General features: G+C 43.7%; 1 protein-coding gene across 3 annotated transcripts in view; it reads right to left on the bottom strand.

Moving 5' to 3' along the window:
* Il34 (interleukin 34) overlaps window positions 1-21,138 on the bottom strand; it is a 47,363-nt gene that overhangs the window by 17,553 nt on the left and 8,672 nt on the right. Inside the window, exon 1 of one of the 3 annotated variants that reach the window (XM_042700990.1) lies at window positions 4,680-4,689. The exons of the other annotated variants lie outside the window; for them this stretch is intronic. The gene's annotated coding sequence lies outside the window, so the exon portion shown is untranslated. Of the gene's footprint in view, window positions 1-4,679; window positions 4,690-21,138 lie in introns of those variants that run through there. 3 annotated transcript variants of the gene reach the window in all.

Raw genomic sequence — 21,138 nt, 5'->3', positions numbered from 1 at the left:
TCAAATTACCAACATCATTACTCTTTGAGGCCATTCTTCGAGCATAATAAGAGGTGTGTGAACAAAACACTGATATCCCACAATTAGCTTGATAATCTACCCAGCTAAGCTGGCATCAGTGACTCATGCCTGTAATCCTAGCTACTCAAGATGCTGAGATCAGAGGATATCGATTCAAAGCCAGCCTGGGCCGGTAAATCCATGAGATTCTTATCTCCAATTAACCACTGGAAAAGTAGAAGTGGAGCTGTGTCTCAAAGTGGTAGATCACTAGCCTTGAACTTAGTGCCCAGCCCTAAGTTCAAGTCCCAGGACTAGAACACACAAAAATCTGCACAGCTAAGCGGCTAATGGACACGTAGCATATACAGCATGGATACACTGGGCAAAGAGATGGAACAGGATGGCAAAAGATTTCATCACATTAGTCAGGACAATATGTAATAAAGTTGTTGTGGCTTTCCTGGAATTTTCCATTTATCCTTTTGGACCAATATTGGCCACAGGTCACTGAAACCCCAGATAACAAGGAGGCAGGGTAGAGGAGGTAGAGGAGCTACTGTAGATATAGAGGAATGGAGCTGTTGGGTCACATGGTCTCACTTTTCATGGCACTGCCAGTCCACTTCCCAAACCAGAGATAGCCTTTTACATTCCCAACATACGTGTAGGGACTCCAGCATCTCCCTGCTTGCCAGCACTTGTTCCTGGCGTTTTCACTGTGGCTGTTCTGGAAGGTGTGAAGGGATACCTCACTATGCTTTTGATTTTGATTTCCATCACAGCTAATGATGTTGAGCAGCGTCCCTGTGCCTATTAGCAAGGCAATTGCCATTTGCGTATTGTCTTTGGAGAAATGCCTATTCCGTTCCTTTGCCCATTCTTAAGTTGCATTGTTTTTGTCTTTTTACTTATAAGAGTTTGTATTTTGGAGGGGGAGGGGTGGTTGTGGGGCTTGAACTCTGGGCCTGGGCGCTGTCCCTCAGCTCTTCAGCTCAAGGCTAGCTCAGCGTTCTACCACTTGAGCCACAGTGCCACTTCTGGTCTTTTCTGTTTTTTGTGGTTCTGAGGAATCAAACTCAGGGCTTCATGGATGCAAGGCAAGTATTCTACTGCTGAGCCACCTTCCCAGCCCCTCAAGTATAATTTTTTATAGGGGATGTGGGGTACTTCCTCTCTCAGCACATCAGAAGGTACATAATGTCACTTTGATGAGCCAACATCATGTGCTCTCTCTCATCTAGCCATTATAAATTCCCAACAAATTTTATCTCCCCTTAGATTATAGCCTTGGTCTGGGGTTTCATTAGTTGGTGACTTCCTGGTTCTATCTTTCATCTATAACTTACTATAGGAGTTCTTCTACCTTTTTTTGGGGGGGGGGGTCCGGTTGTGGGGCCTGAACTCTGGGCCTGGGCGCTGTCCCTCAGCTCTTCAGCTCAAGGCTAGCGCTCTACCACTTGAGCCACAGCGCCACTTCCGGCTTTTTTCTTTTTGCTTATATGGTGCTGAGGAATCGAACCCAGGGCCTCAGGCTTGCAAAGCAAGCGCTCTACCACTGAGCCACCTTCCCAGCCCCCTTCTACCTCTTTTTTTGTTTGTGTTTTGGTTTTGGGCGGCGGCGGCGGGGGTGGGGGGTGGTTGTAGGTTGTGGGGCTTGAACTCTGGGTCTGGGCGCTGTCCCTCAGCTCTTCAGCACAAGGCTAGTGCTCTACCACTTGAGTTACAGTGTCACTTGCAGTTTTCTGGTGGGTTATTAGAGATAAGAGTCTCACTGACTTTTCCTGCCCAGGCTGGCTTTGAAACGAGAACCTCAGATCTCAGCCTCCTGAGTAGCTAGGATTACAGGCATGAACCACCGGGTCCTGGCCAGTGGTGTTTTTTTTTGTTTTTGTTTTTTATCTTTGAGTTCATCTGAATTTAAAGAGTAGCGTCAAAACTTGCCTTGTCTTTCTCCTAATTCATCCCCCAGAAAGAGCTATGACTTTTAGTATCATTTAAAAATTATCCATTTAAAAAGTTTGTTTTTTGTTTTTTACAATATATTAATTGCCTTATGAGAAATTCTCACAATCATCACAGTTAAGCCATTGCAGAATATTTACTTTTTTTTTTTTTTAACTTTGTTTTGTTTGGCCAGAAGCAGTATTGGCCTTTGTGGTGTCCTTGATATTTGTCCGTTCTCTTTTTGCATTCCTATATTTAGGTGTTATTGTTTTTTCCCAGTGCCAGGGATGATGGAACCCAGGGCCTTGGAATGCCAGGCAAGGGCTCTATCTCTGAGTCCTTTTTGCTGCTTTCAGGAGGGAAGTCTTCTCAAACAGGCCATGTCTTGTGAATCTGTGTTTGCACTCATTTTCTTTGTATAATCCAACATTTTTCTTTTTGGTCGGCCGTGGGCCTTGAACTCTGGGCCTGGGCGCTGTCCCTCAGCTCTTCAGCTCAAGGCTAGCCCTCTACCACTTGAGCCACAATGCCACTTCGGATCTTCTGGTGGTTTATTGGAGATAAGAGTTTCACGGACTTTCCTGCCCAGGCTGGCTTTGAACTGAGATCCTCAGATATCAGCCTCCTGAGTAGCTAGGATTATAGGTGTGAGCCACCAGTGCCTGGCCAAGACATTTTTAATCACACCAGAATCAGTTTTGTTGTCACATTTTTCAGTCCAAGTACAAAGAGGATATCTGGTCTTACACACTTTGTCTAGTTTCTCCCAAATTTCTGCCTTAGGTAATGTTACTTGCCAGAGTAAAAGACATTAATGATCATTGATTTCGTTTGAAGTTTGATGATTGTGACTTCCTGGTCCAAATAGTTACTATGTTGTTCATGATGGCACCTGGTCTTTCATTAATTGTTTACTTATAAGTTTCAATTTACTGAAATTATTTTCAGTCAGGCTTGTGGATGTGCAGCAAAGTTTACCCTCTAACTATACACTTTGGGAGCCAGATAATCAAATTAAGAGTGGAAATTAATGAGATAGAGACTAGGAAAATTATAAATAAAATTAATAAAACAAAAAGCTGGTTCTTTGAAAAATAAATAAAATTGATAAACCTTTGGCAAGATTAATTAAGAAAAGAAGAGAGGAAACCCAAATTAACAAGATCGAGGGATGTCACAGGAAAAATCACAAGTACTCAAGATATCCAAACAATTATGAAGGACTATTTTAAAAAATTATACTCTCTAAAGAAAGAAAACCTAGCAGAAATGGATGCATTTTTAGAGAAATACAAGTTGCCCAAACTGAGCAAAGAAGAAGTAAATCAATTTAATAAGCCAATATCTTACAACGAGATACAGGAAGCAATCAGAAGTCTTCCAACAAGAAAAAGCCCAGGACCAGATGGATTCACAATGGAATTCTATAAGACCTTTAAACAAGAACTAATACCCATATTCCTCAAGCTCTTCAGAAAAGCAGAGAAGGAGGGAGCTATCCTAAACTCATTCTAAACTGCCAATATCACACTCATCCCCAAACCAGGCAAAGACCCAACCAACAAAGAGAATTACAGGCCAATTTCCTTGATGAACACAGATGCAAAGATCCTTAACAAGATTCTAGCTAACAGAATCCAGAAACACATAAAAAAAAATCATACACTATGACCAGGTAGGCTTCATCCCAGAGATGCAGGGATGGTTTAATATACGTAAATCAATAAATGTAATCCAACACATCAACAGATCCAAGGTCAAGAATCACATGATTATCTCCACTGATGCAGAAAAGGCTTTTGATAAGATACAACATTCATTCATGTTAAAAGCTCTGGAGAAAATAGGAATAGAAGGAACATTCCTTAAAACAATAAAAGCCATATATGACAGACCAATAGCCAATATTATACTTGATGGGGAAAAACTACAAACAATTCTCCTAAAATCAGGAACAAGGCAAGGATGCCCACTGTCTCCACTCCTCTTCACTATAGTCCTGGAACCCTTAGCCAGGGCAATAAGGCAAGAATAAGACATTAAAGGGATCCACATAGGAAAGGAAGAAATTAAACTATCTCTTTCTGCAGATGACATGATACTATACCTTCATGATCCCAAAAACTCCATCCCCAAACTCTTAGAAATTATAAATCACTTCAGCAAAGTAGCAGGATACAAAATCAACCCACAAAAATCAGTCGCCTTCCTGTACACTGACAGTGTACAAGCAGAGAGAGAAATAAAGGAAGCAACCCTATTCACAATAACTCCCCCAAAAATAAAATATTTAGGAGTTAACCTAACCAAAGATCTAAAAGAAGTATTTAACGAAAACTATAAAAACTTAAAGAAAGAAATTACAGAAGACACCAGGAAATGGAAAGACCTTCCATGCTCTTGGATAGGCAGACTTAATATAGTGAAAATGGCACTGCCAAAATTAATATACAAATTCAATGCAATTCCTATTAAAATCCCAATGACGTACATTTCTGAAATACAGAAAACAGTCCAAAAATTCATATGGGACAACAAAAGACCTAGAATAGCCAAAACAATTCTAGGGAACAAAGACAATATGGGAAGGCTATCCATGCCGAACTTCAAACTCTACTATAGAGCTATAATAACAAAGACAGCATGGTACTGGCACAAAAACAGACCCGAAGACCAATGGAATAGAAGATCCAGAAATAAATCCACAGGCCTACAGTCAGCTGATATTTGACAAAGGAGCCAAAGACATACAATGGAAGAAACACAGCCTCTTCAACTACTGGTGCTGGGAAAACTGGGAGGCCACATGCAGAAAACTAAAAGTGGACCCCAGCCTATCACCATGCACCAACATCAACTCAAAACGGACTAAAGACCTCAACATCAAACCTGAATCTCTGAAACTGCTGCAGGACAGAGTAGGAGAGACACTTGAACTTATAGGCACAGGCAGGAACTTCCTGAACAGAGTCCCAGGGTCACAACAAATTGGAGAGAGACTCGACAAATGGGACTACCCTAAAATAAAAAGTTTCAGCACAGCTAAAGCTATAGCAACAAAACTAGAAAGACAACCAACCAACTGGGAAAAAATATTTACCAGCAATATATCAGACAAGGGGTTAATATCCCGTATATACAGGGAACTCAGGAAACTAATCCCTCCCAAACCTAACAAACCAGTTACTAACTGGGCTAGGGAACTAAAGAGAGACTTCTCAGAAGAAGAGATAAAAATGGCAAAGAAACACATGAGGAAATGTTCACTATCCCTGGTTGTAAAGGAAATGCAAATAAAGACAACCCTGAGGTATCACCTTACCCAGTCAGAATGGCCCACATCCTAAAGTCAGCCAACGACAAATGCTGGAGGGGATGCAGAGAAAGAGAAACCCTATTACATTGCTGATGGGAATGTACACTTATACATCCACTTTGGAAAGCAATCTGGAGGGTCCTCAGAAAGCTAAACATTGACCTCCCTTATGACCCAGTCATACCACTTCTAGGCATCTATCCTGAACAACAGGAACCAGTATACAAGGACACATGCACCTCCATATTTATTGCAGCACTGTTCACAATAGCCAGGATATGGAAACAACCCAGATGTCCCACCACAGATGAATGGATCCAAAAATTGTGGTATCTATACACAATGGAATATTATGTAGCCATTAGAAAGGACAAATGGCATTTACAGGGAAATGGATGGAGCTAGAAGAAATCATGTTGAGCTAGGTAAGTAAGCCAACAGAAAAGAGACAAATGGCACATAGTCTCCCTGATAAGTAGATGTTAACTCCAAAATGTAAGGTGATATGACAAAATTAACAAGACTTCCACTCATCTGGTTGAATCACTACTAAATAACCCCATGCTTGCTGATCACATATATGGTATATTTGTGCATACCAGAGGAAAATCAGGAGGATGACATAGAACTAGAGGGAATCAGGGAAAAACATACAACAGCGGGCCCCATCAGCTGCACTGGACATTGATAAAATGAACTAAGCAACTCAATGGCAGCGCTGGGAGGGAGGGAACAAGTGGGAAAGAGGGAACAGCTGATGCTGTGCAAAACAAAAGAAATGTACACATCACCCATGTGGAAGAAATAACTATTGCAAAGCTCATAGAACTCATAAATGTTACAGACCACCATAGACAATTTGCCCCATGAAAGTTAGAATGTGTTTGTGACTTTAACTAAGCATCACTATCCCACAACACTGTGAAATTTGGGAAATTATGTAATCACTTAATCACAATAAAGAATTTGAAAAAAAATATAAACTTCGATGAGTTTTGGCAGATAATACAGCATATTTGAAGATATAGCACATTTAAGATATAGCACATTTCAGGCCAAGTATGGTGTTTCAATACCATACACAGGAATTGGGGTAAAAAGACTCTGATCCAACCCAGCTCCAGCACAAGCTGGGGAAAACAAACTAAAAGTCAAAAGGATTAGGGCATGGCTCAGTGGACTTTCCTGCCCAGGCTGGCTTCAAACCATGATGTTCAGATCTCAGCCTCCTGAGTAGCTAGGATTATAGGCGTGAGCCACGGGTACCTGGTTGAATGCATATTTTGGATAAATACTTAGGAGTGAGTTACTAGGTCATATAATTGCCAAACTATTTTCCAAAGTAACTATTTATCATTTTCTTTGGTGTTCAAATTATCTTATCATAAAGCTAATGAGAACTCCTTCGAGTAGGTTCCTGTCCTATTGACATGACTCCAGTAGTCTTCAATAGTTTCCTTGTTTCAGGCATTATAGAACTTTCCAGGCTTATCTTGTACATTTTCTGCCTTGACTTGACATCAGATACTGTTCCAAGAAACTTTTTCAGTGATAAATGGTTATTAGACAAGTACTGCTGCTTGAGCCAATTCTCCAGTAAAGCATTTCTTTCCTTTTTTTTTTGACCAGTCCTGCGACTTGAACTCAGGGCCTGGGCACTGTCCTTGAGCGTCTTTTGCTCAGGGCTAGCACTCTACCACTTGAGCCACAGCGCCAAATTCTTGCTTTTTGTGTGTATGTGGTATTGAGGAATCGAACCCAAGGCTTCATACATATTAGGCAAGTAATCTACCACTAAGCCACATTCCCATCTTTTTTTTTTTTTTTTTTTTTTGGTCGGTTGTGGGGCTTGAACTCTGGGCCTGGGCGCTGTTCCTCAGCTCTTCAGCTCAAGGCGAGCGCTCTACCACTTGAGCTACAGCGCCACTTCCGGTTTGCTGGTGGTTTATTGGAGATAGGAGTCTCACGGTCTTTCCTGCCCAGGCCGGCTTTGAACTGCGATCCTCAGATCTCAGCCTCCTGAGTAGCTAGGATTACAGGCGTGAGCCACCAGCGCCCGGCCCCATCTTTTTTTTTTTTTCTGCCAGTCCTGGGGCTTGACAAGACCTAGACACTGTCCCTGAGCTTGTTTTTGCTCAAGGCTAGCACTCTACTACCTGAGCCTTAGGCCCATTTCTGGCTTTTTTGAGTAGCTTATTTGAAATAAGTCACCAGGACTTCACTGGGACTTTTCTGCCCAGGATGGCTTTGAACCACAATCCTCAGATCTCAGTCTCCTTGAGTAGCTAGGATTACAGGCATGAGCCACTGTCACCTGGCTTTTAATGTCACTTTTAACCTATGAGTTTTCTGCTTCATTCCATTCTCTCTCTCTCTCTCTCTCTCTCTCTCTCCCTCCCTCCTTCTCTCTCTCTCTCTCTCTCTCTCTCTCTCTCTCTCTCTCTCTCTCTCTCTTTTGGCCAGTCCTGGGGCTTGAACTCAGGACCTGAGCACTGCCCCTGAGCTTCTTTTGCTCAAGGCTAGCACTCTACCACTTGAGCCACAGTACCATTTTTACCTTTTTCTGTTTATGTGGTGCTGAGGAATGGAACCCAGGGCTTCATTCATGCTAGGCAAACAGTCTACCACTAAGCCACCTTCCCAGCCCTCCATTCTTTTCCTTATGATTCTTCTGCTGAGGAATTAGGAGAGATTTCCTACAAGGGTAGCATGTGTTTAAATATTTTTTAATTAGGAGGCCATTAGGCAGGACAGCTTCATAGCTTTAACTTCTTTGTCGGTTGTGTGGGGCTTGATTCTGGGGCTGGGTGCTATCCCTCAGCTCTTTAGCTCAAGGCTAGCACTCTACCACTTGAGCCACAGAACCACTTGCAGCTTTTTCTCTTTATGTGGTGCTGAGGACTTGAACCCAGGGCCTCATGCATATGAGGTAAGCACTCTACCACCGTGCCACTTTCCTAGCTTTAAGTTCTTACATAAGCAAACCAAAACCTAATGTAAACAGCAAACCAAGAGACTCACCAATCAGTGACTACCAACTAGAGACATAACCAATCAGAGGCTGCCAACTAGCCCTAACTAGAAATTTGACCAGTCAGAATTCAAATAATGCCTAACTAGAGACTTTTCCCATCAGACACCAACTCACCCCTAACTAGATTTTTTCCCCCACTCCAATCCATCAAATACATTTCCCTCATTTTCCTTCCACATTCATCCTATAAAAGCTAGTTGTACACATTGCTATATCAAGTTCTCTGAACCTTTTCTGAATGATACAAGACTTTTTAAAAAACGTATTTTGTCTGAAGTTTTTCAGTGAGAAAGTGTCCCTGGCTAGACTTTGCTGATTGCAGACTTGTGGTAGTTTACATGCTTCTCTGCCTTTCTACTTCTGCCTGCTGGCGAGTAGCTCAGAAACCACCTCAGACTTAGTCATGACTTACCCTGGCATTGTACCTACTATCTACTGTTCACTATGCTTATATTGGCAACCACTGGTGTTGAATGCCTGGTCCATTAATTCATAAAAGCTTGCTAAATGCAATCTTCCATCTCATCTTATGTTCTGGATAAGTCTTTCCCCAAAAGGCAAGCAGAGGCAGTAAAAGGTTGACAGCATTGCCAAGATGTCTGATATGAATGAAATATTGTGCTTTCCTCCTACATGTGGCTTTTCTCTGAAATCAGATAGAATCCAGGCCCATGTGATTTATTTTCAAACGTCTGCTTTTCCAAATGGGATTGACTTTGTTCTAGACATTCGCTGCCTTTACCCTTCTGGCCCAACACTATTTGAATGACTTTCATCAGGTATATCTTGGATCCTGGAGCCAAAAAGAGTTAAAGAGATGCTTAAAGCTAGCCTTGAGCAAAAGAGCTCAGGGATAGCACCCAGACCCTCCATTCGAGCCCCACAATTGACAAAAAGAAAAAGATACTTGGGGCTAGGAAGGTAGCTCAATGGTAGAGTGCTTGCCTTGCATGTATGAGGCCCTGGGTATGATTCCTCAGCACCATATAAACAGAAAAAGCCAGAAGTAGCACCATGGTTCAAGTGGTAAAGCGCTAACCTTGAGCTGAAGAGGTGAGGGACAATGCCCAGGCCCAGAGTTCAGGCCCCACAACACACACACACACACACACACACACACACACATACACACAAAAGAGGCCAGGCACCAGTGGCTCATGCCTGTAATCCTAGCTACTCAGGAGGCTGAGATCTGAGGATCGTGGTTCAAAGCCAGCCCAGGCAGGAAAGACTGTGAGACTCTTATCTCCAATAAACCACTCAAAAAACCAGAACTAGCCTTGAGCTGAAGAGCTGAGGGACAGCGCCCAGGCCTAGAGTTCAAGCCCCATGACCGCCTCCCGCCTCCAAAATACAAACTCTTATAAGTAAAAAGACAAAAACAATGCAACTTAAGAATGGGCAAAGGAACGGAATAGGCATTTCTCCAAAGACAATATGCAAATGGCAATTGCCTTGCTAATAGGCACAGGGACGCTGCTCAACATCATTAGCTGTGATGGAAATCAAAATCAAAAGCATAGTGAGGTATCCCTTCACACCTTCCAGAACAGCCACAGTGAAAAAGCCAGGAACAAGTGCTGGCAAGCAGGGGAGATGCGGGAGTCCCTACACGTATGTTGGGAATGTAAAAGGCCACATCTGGTTTGGGAAGCGGACTGGCAGTTCCATGAAAAGTGAGACCATGTGACCCAACAGCTCCATTCCTCTATATCTACAGTAGCTCCTCTACCTCCTCTACCCTGCCTCCTTGTTATCTGGGGTTTCAGTGACCTGTGGGTGAGGGTGAGGGATGGGTGAGAATGTTGAAAGGGGTGACCTTAATCAGGATGCATTGTGTTCATCAGCTGCTTTGTTAAAGGGTTACTACTTTGTACAACTAGTTAAGGATAATAATAATAATAAGCTGCATTGGAATGTCTTTGAAGCTAACACTTAGGAAACACCTATGATATCTTGGGAACTAGTAAATAAGGGTTCTGATAAGAGCCACATAGTATAAAGAGGGGAGAGGGAGAGGGAGAAGAGGAGGGGAGAGGAGGGAAGGAGAGGGGAGGGGAGGGAAGGAGAGGGGAGGGGAGGGAAGGAGAGGGGAGGGGAGGGGAGGGGAGGGAAGGAGAGGGGAGGGGGAGGGGAGGGGAGGGGAGGGGAGGAGAGGAGAGGAGAGGAGAGGAGAGGAGAGGGGAGGGGAGGGGAGGGGAGGGGAGGGGAGGAGAGGAGAGGAGAGGAGAGGAGAGAGGCTGAGAAATCTCCCACATTTGATGAGTGCTCACCAAGTGCCAAGGGATTTTTCATTATGAACTCAGTGAATCTTCCCAACCAGGCTAGAGGTAAGCATGGCTTTTATTTTTTCTTCCTGATAAAGAAACAGAGGGGGCTGGGAATGTGGCTTAGAGGAAGAGTGCTTGTCTAGCATGCATGAAGCCCTGGGTTCAATTCCTCAGTACCACATAAACAGAAAAAGCCGGAAGTGGTGCTGTGGCTCAAGTGGTAGGGCGCTCACCCTGAGCACAGAGAGGCTCAGGGACAGAGCCCAGGCCCTGAGTTCACACCCCAGGACTGGCAAAAAATTAAAAAATAATAATAATAAATAAGAAGAAAGACACAGAGGACTACAATGGTGAAATGACATGTTCAGGTTACACAAGAATTCAGTGATGGAGAAGGGATTTCAAGGTGGGCGCTGGTGGCTCATGTCTGTAATCCTAACTACTCAGGAGGCTGAGATCTGAAGATTGCTGTTCAAAGCCAGCCCAGGCAGGAAAGACCATGAGACTTTTATCTCCAATGAACCACCAGAAAAGCAGAAGTGGCACTGTGGCTCAAATGGTAGAGTACTAGTCTTGAGCTGAAGAGCTGAAGGACAGCACCCAAGCCTAGAATTCAAGCCCCTTACCAACAAGAGACAGACAGACAGACACAGAGAATCAGAGAGACAGAGAGAGAGAAGTCTGATTCAGAGGTCACTGCTTAAATACTGCACCATCCTGCCAAATAAATACCACATCCTCCACTGACTGAGAACCCAAAGTCTGGCTTTGCTTCTGGCCCTTTTAACTTTTCTTATTCACCCTTCCTGAGAAATATTAGGGCCTGGAGTCCCAAGATAATTTTAGAGACCCTAAGCCTTCTGGGACATCCTCCAAAACACTGCATAAACATAGATGAGTGTAACAGGATGAAGGCTATTTGGTTCTGTTTTCTGAGTTTTAATAGATTATAGTTTGGTTTGTTTCTCAGCAAAAATTAACAAAAACAACAAGAGAAAAGCTGGGAAGACTGAGGTCAGAGTCATGCAGCTTTTTCCCCCAACCTGGTGGGAAACCCTGGGATTCCTGGAGAAAATCATACCAGTGTTTCCCTACCATAGGAAACATAAATTAGCCTATAGATACTAATGCTCTTCATGTCCGCAAGTGGCACTGGTAGCACAAGATACAGAAAGACTAAAATTGATTTATTCCAAGAGTGCAAGGATGGTTCAATATTCAGAAACCTCTAGTAACAGACCCTAGGAAATCTGTAAATGTTGGATAAGCCTTTAACAAAATTCAACCTTTTTATCCTGATAAAAATCCTTACTAGGGCTGGAAATGTGACTTAGTGGTAGAGTGCTTGCCTTGTATGCACAAAGCCCTGGGTTCAATTCCTCAGTACCACATAAACAGAAAAAGCTGAAAGTGACTCTATGGATCAAGTGGTAGAGTGCTAGTCTTAAGCAAAAGAATCTCAAGAACAGTGCTCAGACCCTGAGTTCAAGCCCTAGGACTGACCAAAAAAAATTCCTATTGAAGTAGGAATTATTGGGTAATCCCTTAAGATATTTTAATTTTAATATTTTAATTTCTTGAGTTTTTCAGCCTATCTTGATTATTTATTTTTACATTTGAGAGTTTAAAAAAAATCTAATTTCTTGCTGGGCACCAGCGGTGCATGCTTGTAATCCTGGCTGCTAGGAAGAAAGAGTGATCTGAGGATCATGGTACAAAGCCAGTTTAGGCAGAAAAGTCCTTGAGGCTCTTATCTTTAATTAACCATCAAAAAGCTAGATGTGGAGCTATGGCTCAGGTGTCAAAGTGCTATCTTTGAGCAAAACAGTACCCAGGTCCTGAGTTTAAGCCCCAGGTGTCTGTCTGTCTTTCTGTCTTTCTCTCTCTCTCTCTCTCTCACACACACACACTCTCACACACACACACACACACACACACACTAAAAGTACTCAGCCTCATAAGCACAGAAATGAAAATTAGAAATTAGGACCACCATTAATTACTACTAAGCACATACCAGAATGAATACAACTAAAAAGATCAAGCTGGGCACTGGTGGCTTATATCTATAATCCTAGCTACTTAGGAGGCTGAGATTTGAGGATTGAGGTTCAAATAGCCTAGGCAGAAAAGAGACTTTTACCTTCAATTAACCACCAAAAAGCTGAAAGTGGAGCTGTGGCTCAAGTGTGAGCTTTATCAGCTGTGAGCAAAAAAGCCAAGCAAGAGCATGAGTCTCTGAGTTCACGCCCTAGTACTGACAAAGCAAAACAAAACAATCCCATTACACACACACACACACACACACACACACACACACACACACACACACGTACCACCAAATCAATCTTTGAGTTTACAGGGGGAAAAAATTAGGGAGACTGATGATTCTTTTTCAGAAAGAGCATGAGATAGTATGTTAGCTATTTGCTGTGTTGTGATAAACACCTGAGAAATACAACTGAAAAGAGAATTGTTTATTTCCACTCATGGTTTCAGAGTGTGCAGTCCATACTGCTGGGCTCCATTGATTCTGGGTCTGTGCTTAAGGAAGCACATCATAGCAGAGGATTGTGTGGAGGAGGCTGCTTGCCTCATGATGGTCAGGAAGCAATGAGGCCATGAGAGGATCAAGGTCCAGTCTTCAAAGCCATACTCCCAATGACTTCCTCCCTGCAGCTACCACTACAGATACATGGCCACCTCCTTCAGTTTCTAGAACCTCCAGAAACAGTGCCACCATGTGAGAACCAAGCATTGAACACAGGGGGCATTTCATATTCAAAAACTGCTGAGGTCCTAGGGGCTTCTATATGCTGGTGATATTCTATTTCCACACATGACTAAGAGACAGCGAGGTTATAGTCATTTCATAAGCTGTAATTCATCCAACTGTGTACTTACAATGTATAACACATATACAATGTATATGTGTTATACTTGAGTTTTTATTAAAGCAATTCCAATGAATACACCAGTGTGCAGGTGTGCAATTAGACATTAGATTTGTGTGTCTGTCTGTCTGTCTGTCTGTCTGTCTGTCTGTCTGTCTGTCTGTCTGTCTGTCCTGGGGCTTGAACTACAGGCCTGGGCACTGACCATGAGTTGTTTTGTTCAAGGATAATACTTTACCACTTGAGCCACAGCTCCACTTTGGCTTTTTGGTGGTTATTTGGAGATAAGAGTCTCACTGACTTTCCTGTCCAGGCTGGCTTTAAGCTGTAATTCTCAGATCTGTCTCCTGAGTAGCTAGGATTATAGGCATGAGCCACTCATGCCTATAGCTAGACATTAGATTTAAAAAAAAAAAAACTTCAAATGCAAAACTAAATAAGCAAGGTAGATCAAAAGAACTCAAGAAACTAAAATATTAAATAAAATACACTTTTTAATATTATAAATCTTAGCAGACAAAACAGCAGGATCATGAACCAACATGAATCGACCAGGGCAACCCAAAGGAAAGAGTAACACATTCTGAAACAGACCCAAGTGTATACAAGGAAAAGGCTTATGCTAAAATAACTTCTCTATTTAGCAGGCAAAAGAGAGCCATCTGGAAAAAGAAAGAAATAAGCATAGATCCATTCCTCCATGCACACACTAGGATAAATTCCAAATGGATAAAAAGTTGAGTATAAAATAACAAGAAAATATAAGGCACATTCTGTCATATTAAAATGAGAAAGGTTTTTTTTTTTTTTTTGTACCTATGAGTCAACTTCCTGAAGCTATCAATGAAATATAGTTTGACTGGGGAAAAAATGAAAACTTTGTGCATGCCAACTTTGTGTGTGTGTGTGTGTGTGTGTGTGTGTGTGTGTGTGTGTGTGTGTGTGTGTGTGTGTGTGTGAGTCCCAGAGCTTGAACTCAGGTCTTAGGCACTGATCCTGAGCTTTTATGCTCAAGGCTAGTGCTCTACAACTTGAGTCATAGCTTCACTTCTGGTTTTTTGGTAGTTAATCAAAGATAAAAGTCTCACAGACTTTCCTGCCTGGACTAGGTTTGAACCATGATCCTCAGATCTCAGACTCCTGAGAGTCTAGGACTACAGGCATGAGCTACGAGCACCCAGCTCCAATTTCTTTTTTAAACTGAAAGAGAAACACTACCTTGGATGTGATCAGATCAAAGGCAGCCCCTAGAAATAAAACAGAAAAAAAGCCAATAAACTAATTTTTTAAAATAAGCAAAGGATATGAGAAAGACAGTCATAAAGAAAAAATAGAAATGATCTTTAAACATGTTATACACATTTAAAACTTTTCATCACACGTTTAAATTAAGACTAAATTGAGTCACTGCTTCCCACCTATCAGATTGGTAAAAATCCAATGATCTGACAATGTGGTATGTTGGTAATGATGTGGGAAACAGCGATTTCTCATTCAAAGCTGATGCAGGTGCAATTTAGGATTAATTTTATGGAGGCAAATTGGCCACTTCTCTCTCAAAATTACCAATGCAGATACCTAGCAACCCTATTTATTGGAATTTATCCTGCATATATAGTGTGCACCTGCAAAATGCACATGTGTGAAGTAATGCACCCAGCAGTGTCTGTGATAACAGATGGAAAATAACCTGAATGTCCATGAGACACAAAGGCACAGAGTGCCTTAATCAGTGAAACAAGCAAGGCTCAGAACAGTGTGCATTCATTCTATTTTGCAAACTGTGCTCCGCAGAAGCAGCAAAACATTATATATATACATATATATATGTATATGTATATGTATATGTATATGTATATATATGCATGAATCTCTTTGCATAAAGAGATTCTGTGTTAGAATAATTCAACACTAAACTGTAAGAGACTGCCAGCTTGAAATTCAGAAATAATGTATCTTTAAAAGAAGATAAAAGCTGGGTTCTGGTGGCTCATGCCTATAATCCTAGCTACTCAGGAGGCTGAGATCTGAAGATCATAGTTTGAAGCTAGCCCGGGCAAGAAAGTCTATGAGACTCTTATCTCCAATAAACTACTCAAAAAAAGTCCAATGGGGTGCTGTGGCTCAAGTGGTAGCACAAAGAAGCGTAGGGACAGCACCGAGGCCCTGAGCTCAAGCCTTAGGACTGGCAAGAAAGAAGATGAAGCTTATTAACTTAAATAAATCCATTAAGTGAGTGTGTGTGTGTGCGCGCACCGCGCGCGTGAGCACGCGCACGTGTACTAGGGCTTGAACTCAAAACCTGGGCACTGTTCCTTAGCATTTTCACTCAAGGATAATGTTCCACCACTTGAGCCATGGCTCCAGTTCCAACTTTTTGACAGTTAAGCCAGCTGGGGATGGCTTGGAACCACAGTCCTGAGCTCTTTGCCTCCTGAGTAGCTAGGATTACCAGCATCAATCCATAATCCAATGGACATTTTGTCAGGGGATAATTCCCTCATTTAATGGACCTTTTTTTTTTTTTTTTTTGTCAGAGTAATAAGGTTAAGTTGGAAATTAGGGAGTTCTGGAAAAATCCTCTCCACCGAGGAGAAGATTTACCTGATAGTGTGTGAAGGAAACTCATCTTTATGCTGGGATGTTTAAACTGCATGAACGTATTATTTAATCAAAATACTGAACAATAGAAGAGAGAAGTTATAGGTCACGAGCTCCTATGCCTCAATCAAGAGCCACAGCACCTCCCGCCATGCTCCTGTTCCAATGTGTCATTGGGACCATTTACTAGGTAACATTAGACACTTACAAGAAGTTTCATTGCCAGTAGAAGTTCAGAGACACTTGTCAGAACATCTCAACACAAGTCTCACTTCTGCAAGACGCAATGAGATAGAGAAGAGTGCAGACCACCCACTTAGCCTTCTCTAAGCTTCCATTTTCTCTGGGAAAAAGCAAAGGTTAAGGTTGGTTAGGCCTTGTTCTCTGTGCCAGTTTTGAAACACCCAATTCAAGTGTTTCCCAGATGAGGAATCTGCACCCTGGGAAAGGTAAATGACTTGCCCAAGGCTACTTGGACAGCAAGAGCAGTACTGTTCCCACCTATCTGGCACACCTGTCTCGCTCCACCCCAGATCTGTGCTACAAACCTGCCTGAGCCCGCAGCTGAGGCCAAGCCTCCAGACCCAGAGCTCAGCTCCGATGACCAGCCTGTTCTTTCTGGTGGTTGGTTGGTTTTGACCAAGTGCCTCATGAGGTTGCTGGCCCGGGTGGACCTTGCTCACTAAGTTCCAGCCATTCTCCCATATCCGCCTTTCAAGAAGCTAGTACTGCGAATGTGGGTCACCATGCCGAGACAAGTTGTTCCTTTTTAAATATGTGCTTTGGGCCAAAGGATTTTAGTTGAGTCACGTTCCTTCCCTGGGACTCACCCTTTGACAGGCCCTTCTGTGGGAATCTGAGGAAGACAGATTGTCTGAACACTTGAGGTCTGGTTGTAGGTAGAGGGAGGAAGAGCTAGGGAAGCTGGGAAATCTGCAGCTGCCCACCTTGGTAACAGACCGGCCTCAGCCTCTTGACACCTGCTGAATTTGATGACTGCTCCCTCTTTAATAGCCCCATTTGGCCTTCCCTCCTCTGTTCCCTGGTCCAATCTAGACCCACAATGGCAGATCAGTTGCTAGGAACCACTTCTTCACTAATCTGGAATGTTCCTAGTGGAAAACAAGGGGAAAATTCTTTTTATTTTTATTTTTTTATTTTTTATTGTGAAAATACTGTACAGGGGGGTTACAATTACATGGGCACGATAATGAGTACATTTCTTTCTTTTTTTGGGGGGGGGGGCCCAGTCATGGGGCCTGAACTCTGGGCCTGGGTGCTGTCCCTCAGCTCTTCAGCTCAAGGCTAGCACTCTACCACTTGAGCCACAGCACCACTTCCGGCTTTTTTCTTATGTGGTGCTGAGGAATCGAACCCAGGGCCTCGAGCATGCAAGGCAAGTGCTCTACCACTGAGCCACCTTCCCAGCCCATGAATACATTTCTTATCAAGCATTGTAGCCTCCTCCTTTGTTTCCCCTTCCCATCCTCCCCCAAAAATAGAATTCTTAATGAATAGAACAGCTTTGTTCCAGAGCTATTAGCCCACAGGGGTCTGTTCATGACTTTGGCCCTCACACTTATTGACTTTGGGTTCAAGTCCTGTTCTTCTATGGATGTTGGCTGGGCCATCTCTGCCCCTCCTGGGCTTGGCCCTCTTGTTCTGGCTCATAATCTGGTTTGCCCACATCTTCTAAGTAATGACATCAACCATCCAATCATACAGTTTCACATCTTCCTTCCCTGCTTTGAACACCTGCCCCACTTTTTCTTTCTTCCCCCTTTTTCTTTCTTTCTTTCTTTTTCATTGTTGTTGTTATCTGTTCTTTTTCCTTCCAACTGCTGAGGATCAAATCCAAGGCCTTGCACATACTAAGTAAGGGCTCAGCCACATGACCTACACCCTCAGCCTGAGAGTTGTTTTCCTTGGATCACTAGCTTGGTTTTGATTGCTGTTTTCTCATCCTTCACACTAATGCACATGTTTTGTCCACAAGTGAAACCATGCATGTTTCACAGTCAGTTATAATTTCCCATTTTTTAAATCCTTCAGACACAAATACACAATATCTTCTGTGAATGGGATTTGAAAGGGTATGTCACACTGTTATTTCTATGTTCCTCTCATGTAGGATCCACTCTCCATCCCCTATCCCTGTGGCAATTAAAACCCAGATCCCTAGATTATCAGAGCAGCAAAGGGTCCTTAAGGCAGGCAAAGTGGAACAGCACCCTCCTCGCTTTGCTTCTCAAATTCATTCCTCCTATGGAATGTCTTTTAGTTCCTACAGCTCAGCTATGCATGAATATATATATATATAATGTTGTGACCTAACTTTCTAGATGTTTCATAGAGTTTTCTTCCCAGAATTGGTCTAATCTAACCTCACATTGCATTTTCTTGCACTGGCTTTTTACCTTAATTTCTCATGTGCTCTTATTTCTGCAATAGAAGAACTTCAACGTTGTTTCTAGGACACAACCTCTTCATGGGCATAGAAGAGAGACAGGTGCTGGAAGCACATAGAATGGCAGGGAAATGGCTTGAGCTACTAGTCAGGGCCAAGGATGGCCATATAAATGGTGCTGCCTTGTATCAGGGATGTTTAGGCCCATAAAACCTGGATTGTTGTTGGGTGCAGGGGGTCATGCCTATAATCCTAGCTACTCAGGAAACTAAGATGTGAGGATCATGGTTCAAAGCTAGCTTGGGTAAAAAGTCTGTGAGATTCCAATTAACCATCAGAAAGCCCCAGGACACATATTTTCTCTCTCTCTGTCTGTCTTTGTCTGTCTCTCTGTCTCTCTGTGTCTCTGTCTGTCTGTTTCTCTCTCTCTCCCTCTCCCTCTCTCTCCCTCTTCCTCTCCCTCTCTCTCTCCCTCTCCCTCTCCCTCTCCCTCTCCCTCTCCCTCTCCCTCTCCCTCTCCCTCTCCCTCTCCCTCTCTCTCTCTCTCTCTCTCTCTCTCTCTCTCTCTCTCTCTCTCTCACACACACACACACACACACACACACACACACACACACTGGATTGTTAATGCTGGCAGTGGTCCTCAGGATGGAGCTGGAGAAGTACCCTGTACTTCAAAGTCAAGTTCAAAGTCAAAAGCAGATGCTGTGTGTCTGACCTTGTGCTAGTCAGGGTGAAGCAGGGCCCTCTGGCTAGAGCCTAGAGCTGCCGGCTCTGGAGAATAGCTATTTCACTTGAGTCTACTTATCTTTTCTGTAAATCTAAAATTGTGCTGTAAAAAGTCTTATTGGGGCTGGGAATGTGGTAGAGTGCTTGCCTAGCATACATGAAGGCCTGGGTTCGATTCCTCAGTATCATATATACAGAAAAGCCAGAGGTGGTGCTGTGGCTCAAGTGGTAGAGTGCTAGCCTTGAGTTCAGGCCCTATGACTGACCAAAAAAAATATTTGGCCAGGCATTGGTTGCTCATGCCTGTAATCCTAGCTATTCAAGAGACTGAGATCTGAACATTGTGGTTTGAAGCCAGCTGGGACCCATCTCCAATTAACCACCAAAAAAAGCTTGAGGTAGAATTGTGTTTCAAATGGTTGAGCACTGGCCTTAAGCAAAAATGCTCAGGGACAACGCCCAGGCCCTGAGTTCAAACCTCAGGACTGGCACAAATACTATTTTAAATATTTTTTTTTCAGTAAATATGATGTTTTGCAGGTAGACGGCATGGATCAAGTTTGCATGAGCCTCTCTAACACCTGGCCCAGTTGGGACTTCCTCCTCCTTCCTCCTCCATGCCTTCCACAGTTGCGTTAAAGATTCACTGCCCTGTGAGAATCGACAAGGACATGACCTTACACCACATCCTTGGGCGGAGAGAGAAGTGGCCCTCTCTTACCCATAGGAGGCAGCCCACATTGGGGAGTGGGAATAAGCAAGATGGGGTGGCTTTCTCCTCAAAGAGACACCTCCAACTAAGCAGCTTTCCTTCCTTTCCTTCTTTCCTGGGAAGATACTGGAAAGCACCTGGCCCCAGCCCAGCCTCAGCTGGTCTAGCAGGTCCACTGGCCTCTGCCTCACCAGTGTCATGAGATGTTGGGTCAGGACACCTCCCTCCAATCAGGAGCTGGGGGGAGGGCTCTAGAATCTGCTACCAAATGCAAGGTGGGGGACTGGGAAGGTGGCTCAGTGGTAGAGTGCTTGCCTTGCATGCTCGAGGCCCTGGGTTCAATTCCTCAGCACCACATAAGCAAAAAAGAAAAAACTGGAAGTGGCGCTGTGGCTCAAGTGGTAGAGTGCTAGCCTTGAGCTGAAGAGCTGAGGGACAGCACCCAGGCCCAGAGTTCAGGCCCCACGACTGGACCAAAAAAAAAACCAATTGCAAGGTGGGAAGGAGTCTGCAGAGTGAAGGTTACCAAAGTTTTCCCCAATACACACACAGGACCCTAGGGGACCCCCAAAGTGGTTTCCCCATCTCTACTAAAGCCCTGCCAAGACCTTTCCTAGAGTCATGGGGTGGGCATAGGGGGAATGCAAGAGAAAGCCCACAGTGCACGCTGGTCAGCTGGCAGTGAGGAGCACCAGAAAGCACACTGCAGAATGGGGAGAGGAAAAAGTCCAGGCTGTCTCCTCATCTGCAACACTGGCATCATAACAGCATGTCGCCTGCTGGGCTCCGTGTGTGAACTGTGAGGCAGTGATTGCCTAGGGCCTGGCACTCGGCCGGGCACAGAGGTTAAGTGACAGCTCTCCTGCCCCCTCACGCTATATGAATGCCACCCAGGCTGATGGGGCATTCTGCTGCCCCTGCCAGGGCTCCTTCCTGCCTCAGCTACAAAGGTCATAGTCATCTAGCCTTGGATCTCAGGAAGTTAGACAAAACCACCGTCATCACACCCCTCTAGGGTGGCATTTGTTGCTTCCCAGACGCAGAGCTGGAGTGGACACTGAATCACAGTGCCAAGGTCTTTGGAAAGACAGAGTTGCTAGGCAAGCAAAATAAGCCCAATACACAATGAGAAAGTGTTTGAGCCCCAGAAGTTATTCATGAGGGTCCTATCTAAGCCGGGTGCCAGTGGCTCACACCTGTCATCCTAACTGTTCAGGAGGCTGAGATC

This window comes from Dipodomys spectabilis, unplaced genomic scaffold, assembly GCF_019054845.1.
Source record: "Dipodomys spectabilis isolate Male_0828 unplaced genomic scaffold, ASM1905484v1 ptg000273l, whole genome shotgun sequence".
In the NCBI taxonomy this organism is placed as follows: Eukaryota; Metazoa; Chordata; class Mammalia; order Rodentia; family Heteromyidae; genus Dipodomys; species Dipodomys spectabilis.
This window is presented reverse-complemented; position numbering and strand designations above follow the sequence as displayed.